This window comes from Triticum aestivum, chromosome 7D, assembly GCF_018294505.1.
Source record: "Triticum aestivum cultivar Chinese Spring chromosome 7D, IWGSC CS RefSeq v2.1, whole genome shotgun sequence".
NCBI classification, from domain to species: domain Eukaryota; kingdom Viridiplantae; phylum Streptophyta; class Magnoliopsida; order Poales; family Poaceae; genus Triticum; species Triticum aestivum.
Window position 1 is genome coordinate 353,643,687 of NC_057814.1, and position 12,470 is coordinate 353,656,156.

Here is a 12,470-nt window from a genome sequence, read left to right on the forward strand (position 1 = left end):
GAGGCTAGATACTCATGAGTTCCAACAAGCTGAGAAGAGATCTACGGGCCAAGATATGGAAGATCATGCGCTCTGAAGGCCAAGGTAGTTTCCTCATCTGAACGAGAAGATTCTGATAGCAGTCTTGGTGATCCTGAAGAACCAAGCCAGGAGCTAGCAATGCTTGTGGGAAAATTCCAGAAGTTCTCAAGACGTGGTCGCTTTGGAAAATCTTCTAGAGGTGATGACATGAGATCAGATTCCTCATCCCGCGATTACAAGAAGAGGACTTGCCGCAAATGCAAGAAACCTGGTCACTATATAACTGATTGTCCTCAGTGGGCAAAGGAATCAAAGAAGAAGAAGAAGTACAAGGATGATAGTTCAGATGACTCGGAGAAGAAGAAGAAATCTTCAGAGTCCTCATCATCAAAATCTTCATAGTCTTCATATTACAAGAAGAGTAGTTCCAAAAAGGCTCGGGCATTCATTGGCAAGGAAATGAATTCTGAACCTGAATCTGAGGAAAATGAGGAAGAGGAGGTATCTAAGGAGTCATACTCTGGTGTGGCGAGTCTAGCTCTCGCTACTGCTTTCGTCAGCAAGTCCATCTTCAACTATGAAGAAAATGTCGACTCCAACACTGCTGACGATGGCGACGATTACTACGCTCCCACCTATTGCTTCATGGCAAAAAGTGCCAAGGTACTCAAATATCCCTCCTCTGAATCAAGTGAGGATGAATCTGATGAAAATCTCAAACTTAGCTATTCCAAACTTGCTAAGATTGCCGCTAAATAACAAAAGGTTTTTGAAAAGGTTCAAAATCTACTAGACAAAAGCGATGACCTGTTGGGCGAGGAATTGGATCGAACTCAAACTCTGACTGATAATCTTCAGCGACTACAGTCTAAGTTTGATAACCTTCAAAGTCATCATAACACTCTCTTAGCCGATCATTAGAAACTTTCTTATGAATTTCTTTAAAGAAAGCAAGATCTTGAGAAGCTAAGGGTGAGTCATGAAGATCTTCAGAAGGAAAACGATTCATTTCTTGCTCAACAGACCAGTTTCGCTCAGGAAGAATTCATACCACCATGTCTGAAATGCATTGAACGTGAATCTGCTAATTTTTCACCTGAAAGTTCAAATGCTTTTGTTGCTGCAAATTCTTCAACTGTCTTTGTGGTCACAAATTCCTCATCTGAGAATAACACAAGTATCACTAACGATAATGCAGGGTTGAAGGAATTGTATGTGACAGGCATGTACAAAAGCCTCAAAGGGCATCAAGCTCTTTGTGATGTGCTTAAAAAGCAGATCCTCAACAAAAACCCTAGGAAAGAGGATATTGCCTTTGAGAGGAAACTCAATGCTGATGGGACGTACGGGAAACCTGAGCAGTATCCCAAAACCTCATGGGTGGCTGCAAAAGGACCTCCCGTAGATCCATCCACTTTGTCTGGCTTTACATGTGAATCTTCATATTCATCTGATGAGTCATTTGACTCCAACTATAAACTGTTCAAAAATCGGAATGGTGAAGTATTTGCTAGATATGTTGGTACTAACTGCAGAACGATCCCCTATGAAGAAAATCTGGGTTCCCAAAAGATGCCTTGAAAGTCTTCAGCTGAACGTCCTCATGACACTACCTGTGAAGAATAGGAACCCCAGATCAAATTCTTCATATGGATCAAATTCATCATATGGATCAAATTCCTCATATGGATCCAAATCCTCATATGGATCAAGTTCCTCACGTGGATCCAGATCCTCATATGAACATCATTGTGCTAACGCTTCTGTTTCGCAGGGAAAATCTAAGAGCTATGAATATGTGCATTATTCTTCAAATAATTATGTTCATAAGTCCTCGAAGAATTTCTCTGCTTATTCATATGCATACTCTAACCCCTCTTCTGTGGAACGAAGTGCACTGGCTTCAATGCCACCATTCTCTTATGGAGCTTGCAGAATGATGAACTATTTGTCATCCCTCCAGATGTGGGTGGTGAAGAAAAAGAACTAATCTCTTATGCAGGGTTAGGTCTCCAGACGAATTTGAACGTTTGAAGAATTTGCTGGAGACCTGAATTTGCTTGAAAGGATGCAACCTAATCATGAAGAAATGAATATTCATTTCTCACGTCCTTATACTGCTATATCTCTTGTACTGCTTGTGTGACGCCCGGATAGTTAAGCTACAGCAATGATACGTCTCCAACGTATCTATAATTTATAAAGTATTCATATATTATATTATCTATCTTGAATGTTTGATATGCATTTATATGTTATTTTATATGAATTTTACGATTAACCTATCCTATATACCTAAGAGATTCATCCCCACTATCATATTTATCTCTACAAGCTATCCACGTCACCAACCCGGCCATATCAACAAATTTTAACGTGGAATCGATTGAAGACGAGCAATCCCTTCGTTTATCATGGGTTCCGTTACCAGTGTAGGTATAAAATCGATGGAAGACGAGATGTCCCTCCCTTCCCAGCCGCATCACGCGGACCCTCTCTCTCAATTGGCAATAAAAAGCTACCGCTTCCGATCCCTCAAGCCTCAACAGATTGACCCCTCTCTCTCCCAAACGAAAAGGAACGCCAATTTTCTCCCCGGTGGCTGAGGGCCAATCTGGGCGCTCATCCGGCACGGCGGCTCGTCCGACTCAGCTCCGCAACTCCCCGGGATTCTCTCGGGATATGCCCCCTGGCCTGTGTGGTACTCTGGATCGTCGAGCCTCGAGACGGCGGCTGCAGTGCCCTGTTACTGCGTACTAGTAAAACGCCCGTGCGTTGCCACGGGCTTTTGGAAAAATTTAAGATGCTACTCACGGAGCTAAAATAACCAAGAATAATGCCGTCTCAAGTGACTCACATCTTTTTCTTGACAATCAGCTAACACACATCATACTATCATACTATCGAAGCCTTCCCCACCTTCGACTATCAGTTGGCCATTCACAAGAGGGCGGCGGGCGCGGGTGCTAGACTTGGTCATGTACGGTGTTGCGGCAGCCGAAGATCGAGTTGGACATGGGGGTGTAAGGAGGGAAACAAGCACGCAAGGAGCAGCGGCATTGCGACGGGCAGTCGTGCCACGACCTTTACCTTTTCCCGGGCAACAGCCAGAGGCCACCATGCTCCTCGGCTCTCCCTCCTCTCTTCCATGCCTGGCAACAAGATGGGTGAGATAGAGAGGAGGCAACCAAGATGTTTTTCTATATGGCGACCAAGATGCTTTTGTTTACTCGTGCCACGGATTCCTTACAACCCCACCCTCGAGCGAAAAATTATCTCTTCTTTCCAAATTTATCTTCTTTTGCTGCTTGGTTTTTCATTATTCTCGTCAAACAAGAATTGCCTTGCTATATAACCTTGTCAAACTAATATCATACACTTTTATGGATCCACTAATATGAGTTCATCATTATTTCATTACTAAAAAGGATGGAACTCTAAAATGTTAAACATCATGCTACACCAAATAATGTGAATTGATTGTATAATCAAACAATTTAATTCAAAATTATAAGATCTTAGGCATTTAATTACAAAACCAATGTGTTTGTGTTGAATGTTATGTTTGATCACTTTTGCAACCAAGTTCTTCTTGATATATGTACACCAATTTTAAAGCAAATGTAGAGTAGCAGAAACAACCATTTCTCCCCTTTTCCTTCTTCTAGAAATCCAGTAATAGACTAATGATATAGACTGCTCTGTTTCCTTTAGATGTAGGGTCCTCCTTAATTATGATGTAGGGTCTCGTCGGGCCATCGAAGCCCCTCTGTCGTCACTCCCTCCCCCATAACTACATCCTCCTCCTTGAGTCACCGCGCCAACCCCATCCCGCGTCAGTCTGAGCGCCCGACAGTTCCCGAGCGTTACTCACCCGGCCTCATGATGCGCGACTCCGTCACCAGCATATCACCAGCATGCCCTTGCACCACCTCATGCATGCCTCCTTCACCGACCAACAGCAGCCACGGACGAGGTCAACAGGCACAAGCCCTTGACCACCGTTGCGTGCGCTGCTTTCCCTGCAACAGTGTATCAATCTTCAAAATGGTGTATCAATTAGCTCTGGTGTTCTACTTATGGCTGAAAAAAATTGTCTTTGATTTTTTATTTTGACCCGATTGAAATTAAGTGGTTGCAATGAAAAAGGAAATTGAATTAGATTACTTCACTATCATACTACTAATCTATTCTAAGTAGATTCAAAGATAATATAATAGAAAGACTCTAAAGTATCAAATTCTTCAAAAACACACATATGAGAAACTTAGATAACTGTGAGCTCCAAATGCCTGAACAACGAATCAAAATTATAGAATATGCACAAGCATGAGCACAAAAACACAATTCATGGAGCCCAGGAAAGGTTTCATGGAGCAAAAATATTCTATTCTACATAATGATCTTTGCTCCTTGGGACTCATTTATACGGGTTTTTGCTTTGCTCTGACCTAGCATGCTAACCAGTCCCCCATATTTTTGTTTTAGCTCTTTATCTAGTTGTCCCCCCCCCCCAGTTATTGTTCAACAAAAATGGCTTTATTATTTCTTCTCCAAAAAAAATCGTTGACAACAACAACCAACAGTCATGGATACATTTCCACTTCAAACATGTCGTTACTTGCCCGAGGTTGATGTAGAGGTCCTTGACGTCGCTCTTGAGCTCCTGGTTGCCATTCTCGAGGTCAAAGAACACCTACAGAGATATTAACCACCACAACCATTTCAAATCTTGACAAACCAAAACGAAAGAGCAATCCTATATATAGGGAAAAAACACATGAATGGCACAAAACCGGCGACGATCCTTGTTATAGAAACTAATATGCGCTCTATTTGGATCATATTTTGTTGAACAAATTGTTGCTTCAGTTCAGTACCAGTGCCACATCGATCTGTTTCACCTGATCAGTACTACAGGGTCTATCTTTGTGCAAAAAACTATAACGATGCTACGAACTTGTCGCTCTGCACCGGCTCAAAGGGCAACACGTTCCTGTCGAGGTCTGGTCCCCGGCCAGCCATTGCATGTGGAGCTGTCCCAGCCGACGCCGTCCAGGTGGAGCGTTGGTGACTCCCAGCCGAGGCCGGCCGCTTGATTTAGATGAGTTGATCCAGGTCCAACGCCGCTCCGACCTCCTCTTTGATGGGCTCCATGCCCTTATTGATGTGCCCATGCCAGTCTTAGGAGGCTGGGAGCTCAGCTATTGCCTGAATTACATGCCTGCTCACAAATTTAAAAACAGCTTGGCTAAAATCTCATATCACTTTCAGAATAAAACTTGATGAAACAGAGTTATGATAACAAAACCATGCAATGAACCAGGATTTTTGATAAATAAAATCAAAAGTACATGTTTTACTCCAACAAGCTATACTGCAATATTTCCGGTGACTCGGTTCTATCAGCACACTGATGACATAATAGATGCATTGTTCTAAGAAATAGGTACTCAGAACTGGAAATATTACCTATTTGGTAAGTGCAAGCTTCTGCCTATGGAAGTATGGATGCTTTCTATCCATCACCACAAATGAACAGAGAAACAGGGAGCAGAAGAACCCAAAATCGAGACGCTAAATGAGAGGGATAGGGCTCACAGAAAGGGTCTTCTCATTGCAGCAGCATCGACATTTGCTCAAGCCAAATCTCTCCGGAGTTGCCCACGCCTTACTCTTCGACCGACCAGACCTCCTCCAATGGTTGCCGTCAGCTCTCGCCTCCTCATGCACCCCCTTGTATTTTGTGCTTCAGCACTGAACACGAACAGAAGATTCAGCTAGTGATACTATAGATCTAACAATTGGGGAATCATATAAGTGAACTTACATCCATGCTTGACAGATCAAACCATTTCGTACCTCCTGGCAACAGTACCGAGCATCCCAAGAACCTTGCATATCATGTATGGAAGAAGAGTGAAACAGACAAAGATTTCATGACTGTGTAGCATTGGCAAGTCCCTTTTCCATGACTTCATCAACAACCGCTTCATATGTGTGCAATCCTTTGAAGTAAAGTGTACTTCCATCCTACATCGTCACCAAGAAAACATCACTTCAAGCAACAGAACGTCAACGCACCCGGATTCAGAATACACATACACTTTGTTCTAGCTGTAGAAATCTAATAGCACACTGATCAAAATTAGTGCAAGGACATATCAAACAGGTAAAAAAGATATGAAAGACTAACTTTATCCAAACAAACAGGAAGAGGAGCAATATAAAATGATGGGCCAGATCAAAGGGAGTTGGCTGTGGGAGAGAAGTGTCGATGATTACCACGATTCAGTTGCTAATCACCATCGAGGATCCCAACATCGACAAACCATATCGATTCAGGAAGAGCTGGAACAATTCGTGATAGTGCTGCATCAGCCTCCCCGCTGGATGTTTTTAGTGGGAAAATACAGTATAATATGTATATCTAGTCCAGCCTAATTCTCTAGTTAATGACCTCCTTTGTTTTGTTTTATCAGATTCTATTTTAATTTAGACAATTTTATTTTACATTCAGACTGTAGTTAATTGCCTCCTTTCTCCCTCTGTCCACACCATAGACAAGGATGCACTACCAGCTTTAGCGGCCAAAATCTGGATCTATTGAGTCAGCTTCATCACCCAGATTTTCTGAAAAAGAGCACGAAATCATAATACCATTATACAGCAGTTGAAAAAATTGTACTGGGCATGGGTCGTCTATTAGCTTGGCTAAGTATGGTGCCGTCCATTAGGCTAGCTTGATTAAGAAACTTTATACATACTACTATATATTAGTAGATGAGTTACATCTCGTAAGAAAACTAAGTTACAGGAATTGAAATCCACCACCGTAACTGTACATGTATATGATAGATGAGGCTTAGACATAAAACAACATTAATTTTATGTCAACAGGGAGGTTCACAGGTCATCTGGATTTCTTTCATTTTTGTGAATTGGCATGTCAAGTGGTCGGACCGTTCCCCGGACCCTGCGCAAGCGGGAGCGATGTGCACCGGGCTGCCCTTTGTGAATTGGCATGTCAAGCAGGAGTGACGTGACAAACTAATAAACATGTTCAGTGACGTATCACAAATGCAAGGTAAGAAAACAAAAAATATTACTAACCAAGTTTACTAACTATCATTTGAGTTTGCCTGCACTGGAGGAAATGTTGCAGTATGATTCCTTGAGTTAGAAGCAGATAAAGATAATTGATTATCCACTACAAAATCTCTAACCACTGCACACATGCAATGATGGTTCGTAGGAATACACAATTTTATGACCTGTAACATTACTACAAGGTTCGTTGGTCAATGTCCTTCCAGAATATGAACTTGAATTGTGTGGGTGCATATTATGACCTGTAAAAGAATGACACGGATCATCCACCATATAGATATCCATACATCTACCTGGATCCATTTATGACTGACTACGAAAGTAAATGTCACATAAAGGACAAGGAGCAGTACACAAAAACCTTTCAACAAGTATATGTATTTAACATAGGTGTATATTAAGTTATTAACTGCAGAGCAACTTGATAGCTAAGCAGCTATGCAAACTTGCTAACTTAAGTTTCTGTTAGCAAATGTTCGTACAGTTTCAGAAAACCTTGGGAGTAGTTGATAGGAGTTCATCTTGCTAATTACAAATATTCCAGACTACACTGCGAAAGGTGAAACTTGAATTACTAATACACTGGCAATCCTTTCAGTAATAAGATATGAACGAATAATCAGAAAACTAATATTTCCTTATTTCCTTGTATCAAGACAGCAGACTCATGACTTACCATGGTACAGAACATGAAACTTGTCAGCGTTAATTTTAAGTTAATAGGCAAAGCTCACAAGTCATCAAGATTTTATTTCTTTTGTATGTTCACCTTATAAGTATGTTCGCCTTATAAGTATCAAGAAACTTGTTTGCTAACCTGAATATAATTCTCAACTGATGGCTAAAATGGCAGGCAGAGAAAGAGCATATCTGAACAAAATACCTGGTAGAGCACCCTACAACAAACCTCCAAAATGATTAGCGGCATTCGATCATTTCATAGTGCCTACAGAAATAAAATCGAAATAGTAATCAGGACAAAATCTTTTTTGCAGAAGTGCACTCTAAATTCAGATATAACGTTTTCAAAAATCCAGTGATGCTAAAGAGGACATATCTTGCACATATTTGAAGAAGCCACCATCATCCCGTATTGGTCATGGCAGTGAGAAACAATCAGAAGTCCTAAAACAGAGTAGGATCTATTAGGGAAAATTTGAAAAGGTGTGTTAGTATGTGACCATAAAATAAGGTTGTAGACAGACCAGGAATACTCGTTTAGATCATCATAATTACACCATGTTGAATATGGTGTTTTTCCATGCTGGATTTTTTCTGACTCCTACCAAATATAAGAGAACCATCTCCATTACCAAGAAGCTTCTTGCTTTCTTTCAAGAGTATGTGTTCGACCCAAAGGAATTTTTTTCGCATCATTATCGGAATCCACTCCCCTAATCGCCTTTCTCTGTATCTATCTTTAACATATTTGCTAGCCCTGAAATCTGTAGGGAAATTAGGCGCAAACTATGACAGAGAAGTGTGAAACACAGTGACAACAGAATTAGCTCACCCCTTCATACTGCTGTAGAGTAGAGTATTTATATATGATATCTGGTTAGTGTAGTAAGCTGATCTTTAATTCCAAAGGCAAGTGCACCATCGGCATGTGGTTCTGCAAAAATCATCACTGAAGCAATCATATCAGAAATCCATGAACTGTCATCTATACAACAAGAACAAGGAAAAAAGGACCACAAATGGGTATCCAACTCGGCCAGCAGTGGCGACCTTATACATTGTTCAAATCAACCTGCATATATAATAAACAAGAATATAATTTATTATAAACAAAATTATTAGCAGCCAACAGACACTTAATCTTTTTAGAAACTGGAAAGTTTGATTTCATAACATAAGTGTGTTCTTTCATGAGGCACAATATCTGAAGCATTTCAATCTATACTTCAAATAACAATAGCCAACACCGTGACTAATAGTATATCAGGGAAGAACATTAGGTTCATTTTTCTATGAGGCAACAAAAATATATGATAAATATCTTCCTGCGTATTAGCAACAGGAGGGATATAAATAAGCATACAAGTTGTACTCCAGCTTAGATTGCACCATACACCTCCATTAGTCATAAAATTTAGGAAAGTGCAGCCTGTTTTGACGATGGAAAATACAAAATCTTTGTAGTCAATAAAATCAATATATAGAGTGAAAAACGAGGCAAACTCATTCTGTAACTTCTTAAGCTTCAGCTCCCCGGATTTGTACTAAATCCCACCTCAACAGCCCAAAATTACGACCGCGTTGAACTGTTCCATCTCAACAGCCCAAAAATACTAAATCCCATCAAAAACTACATGTTGAACTGTTCCAAAGCACCATTAATCAGAACATGTACAAAGAAACAAAGGAGTGATCAACAGCCAAAAATAGGCTAAATTACGAACCTGAGAATCAGGTCATGGGGTTCAAGGGGAAACTCCTTCGCGCCCTGCTGGCGGGAGTTGAGCACGACCGTGGACTCACCAGGGTCGTCAGCTGCAGAACCTGCTGCTGCTGCTTGACATCGCGCTCCTGTCCCTTGCAAAGTATTATTTTGAACACTGCGAAACGCCCGTCTGAATTTCCATGATGGCACGAAACTAAATGTAAGTAATATTGCTATAGGAAATACAGGAGTACTCGAAGAGTGCTCTGTTCATCTGATGGATTGTGCGTGTGCCAAGAGCCAGGCCAAGATGCACATTTAGTATGCATAGGAATAAAAAAAGAAACATTCTTTCAATTTCAATGGGATCCCTCGGGAAGTTCCTTTGTAGTAGAACATACATTTACTCGAAGATTTCCCTTTTACTTTTCGAACCAGGATGTAAAATCATTTTCAGCGTATTAGTTGTCTTTATCTTCTCCATCAGATCCAGCCACATATACATGAATGAACAAGTGCCGTAGTGAATTCTATAAATTACAAACTATTTGAAGGTTGAAGCGCATAAATCAAGTGATTGTTATGCGTGCAATTAGACACTGGAGCAGATGATGTACTACCCAAAGCCAAGCCTCACATCATTTGTAGAAACTGCAAGCCAAATCAAACAACAACAAAATTGAAGAGCACCATTTACCTCTGAATGGCAAGCATCCCCTCTTGAAAAAGCTGATCCAAGTTGTGGTAGCCCAAGAATCCACATGCACTGTGGTGAAGAGGAGGTAGGTTGGCAGCCCCATCGCCTTGTCCACGTGCACCGCAGATCCTATGACACCGTCAGCGACAACACGGATCACCGGTAGAACTCTGTTCGTCCTTCCGTGCCTCCCGACAAGCTCCGACGCGTGGTGTCGTGCTCGGAATGAGGGAGCTGGGCAAGCGGCCTATGCGTTGATACGGACGGCGGCAGCAGCGGCCCTGAGAAATTGCAAACATAACATATTACAAAATGGAAGGCAATATAGTAACACCCATATTAGCATCCTGACACATGGAACTGGGAAATTGAGGGACATGTACAGTAGCTACAATACCATACTTACCAGTCAGATTAGCATAACCCACCAGTCAGATTAGCATAACCCACATCTATCTAAATGACAAGAAATTTAGGCTAAAATACTTTAGGATAAACTGGAGACATTAAAAGATAGTTCTGCAAGGCTCACCTTAAATAGCAGTACTTACGAAGCAAGATAGCATGTCTTGAAGATTCATCTTGTATGCACCTAGTAGCAGATATTCCGAACATGTACCGAAAACATACAGAGAGAACTGTGAGTTGCATATTCCTATAGGTAAATGCAATGGCTTACAGTACAAAACATGTGTACTACCGTCAATGCTATCTCCAGAAGGTGTTGCATTGCCAATGTGTTAGTGATAACGCATAGCAATATTAATAAAGGCATACAACAAGAGGAAAACGAGGAGAAGGCCGGGGTACACTCCTCCATGGATCTGGCAGCAACGACTGTGGCTACCTCGCTGGCGTCGTCGGCGGTGGCCGGGAAGCTCCGCCGGTTGTGGCCACGGCCAGATCCGGGGAGCACGGTGACGGGAGGTCGGGGAGGGAGAAGAACGGCGGTGGTGGAGGTCCCCTTCCGTCGATCTAGCGACGTGCAGGATCCATCCGAGAGGAGGTCGATGGAGGTGAGGGCCGGCCGGCTTCGGCGATTGCGGACCTCGGCGGCGACCTGGAGGCGGCGGTGTGTCACAGTCGCAACCTGGAGGCGGCGGCTCCTCTCGGTCCTCAGCCGCAGCGGCTAGTCTCGGATCTCGGTGGCGGCTCCTCTCGGTCCTCAGGCGCGGCGGCTACTCTCGGACGTTGGCGGTGGCGCTGTGACCTGCAGTTGCGTCAGGAAGAGGACGGCGGCGGCGTTTACTCTCGAGGGGTCGAGAGGAGCCGCGTTTGGTGTCGGGTGGGTTTTTCGGGTGCGTGTGTGCGGGGTGGAGATGTGACGAAAAAAACCAATGAAAAAAAACCGGACGAAAATGATGGGACGAAAAATAAACCCGGAACGCGGACTACCAACTGAGACATTAGGAGTAGAGATACTCATCTCCCGTCTATGTCTTTGTTCAGTCCAAGGTAGTAGCTCCAACGTCGGGGAGTTTGGTTCTGGTTGGTTCCACCGGAATCGGATCAACCACTCATGGGATCTGACTTTGGAGCTGGCTTTGTTTTCAGCCTCACTGGTGCGACGCCGGGCAGGGACTCAGATCGGCCGACAACACGATCAACTCACGCGTCAGGAGTGTGCCGCTATCCTGCTGCCTAGGAGCGCCCAACCTCGGCTACCTCCACTACTCCCGTGTCCCAGCCATGTCATGTCCCGAATAACAACAGCTTACAGGAGATGACAATCACAGGAAATTGGCGATGAGTTACAGCGAGAGAAGGAGATGGTGAAAGTTCAGATTTATTTTAGGTTTTTTTCTTTGATGATGATGATAATACAGAGTCCGGTTGCCCCCTTTTTACAGTACTACACACTCACTTTCAGTGACCTAGAAGAGCACACAATGCAACGCTTGCACAACACAAGTCTATCCAATAGAGTCTCTAAGTGATGCTGTAGTTTCTAATCTTTAATTTATTTTTGTTCACTGTTCATGACACACAGGTGGTGCTTGGACAGGGGCATCAGCTTGACATGGATGTTCTTCCATTTTATGTTCTGTTGAATTTAGTAATCGATGGTTTTGTGCTCTATATTCTTATTTGAAACCGTTGGCTCAAGTTCGCTACATGTCTGATGGTGTGTGTTGCAAAATGCCTACTATCTGCTAAATTTATAAGGTGAGTATGTTTCTCTCTTTTGTACTATTTAGAATATTTGCCAATTAGCTAGCACTATCTTTACTCGGTCTACCCAAACATATTTCTGCA

General features: G+C 42.5%; 1 long non-coding RNA gene across 32 annotated transcripts; it reads right to left on the minus strand.

Moving 5' to 3' along the window:
* Nucleotides 1-4,806: 4,806 nt before the first annotated feature.
* Nucleotides 4,807-11,517, minus strand: LOC123165911 (uncharacterized). Of its 32 annotated transcripts, none has more exons than XR_006483267.1 (11): nucleotides 11,062-11,517; nucleotides 10,747-10,806; nucleotides 10,621-10,670; nucleotides 10,215-10,495; nucleotides 8,645-9,707; nucleotides 8,337-8,576; nucleotides 8,015-8,256; nucleotides 6,307-7,373; nucleotides 5,852-6,054; nucleotides 5,623-5,778; nucleotides 4,807-5,245 (listed from the first exon to the last, which is right to left on the minus strand). It is a non-coding gene; the product is annotated as an uncharacterized lncRNA (long non-coding RNA). The 32 variants fall into 32 exon arrangements; XR_006483266.1 differs by having other exon boundaries at nucleotides 10,915-11,517; XR_006483275.1 differs by lacking the exon at nucleotides 10,621-10,670 and having other exon boundaries at nucleotides 8,645-8,746; nucleotides 8,863-8,884; nucleotides 9,537-9,707; nucleotides 10,747-11,515.
* Nucleotides 11,518-12,470: the final 953 nt, after the last annotated feature.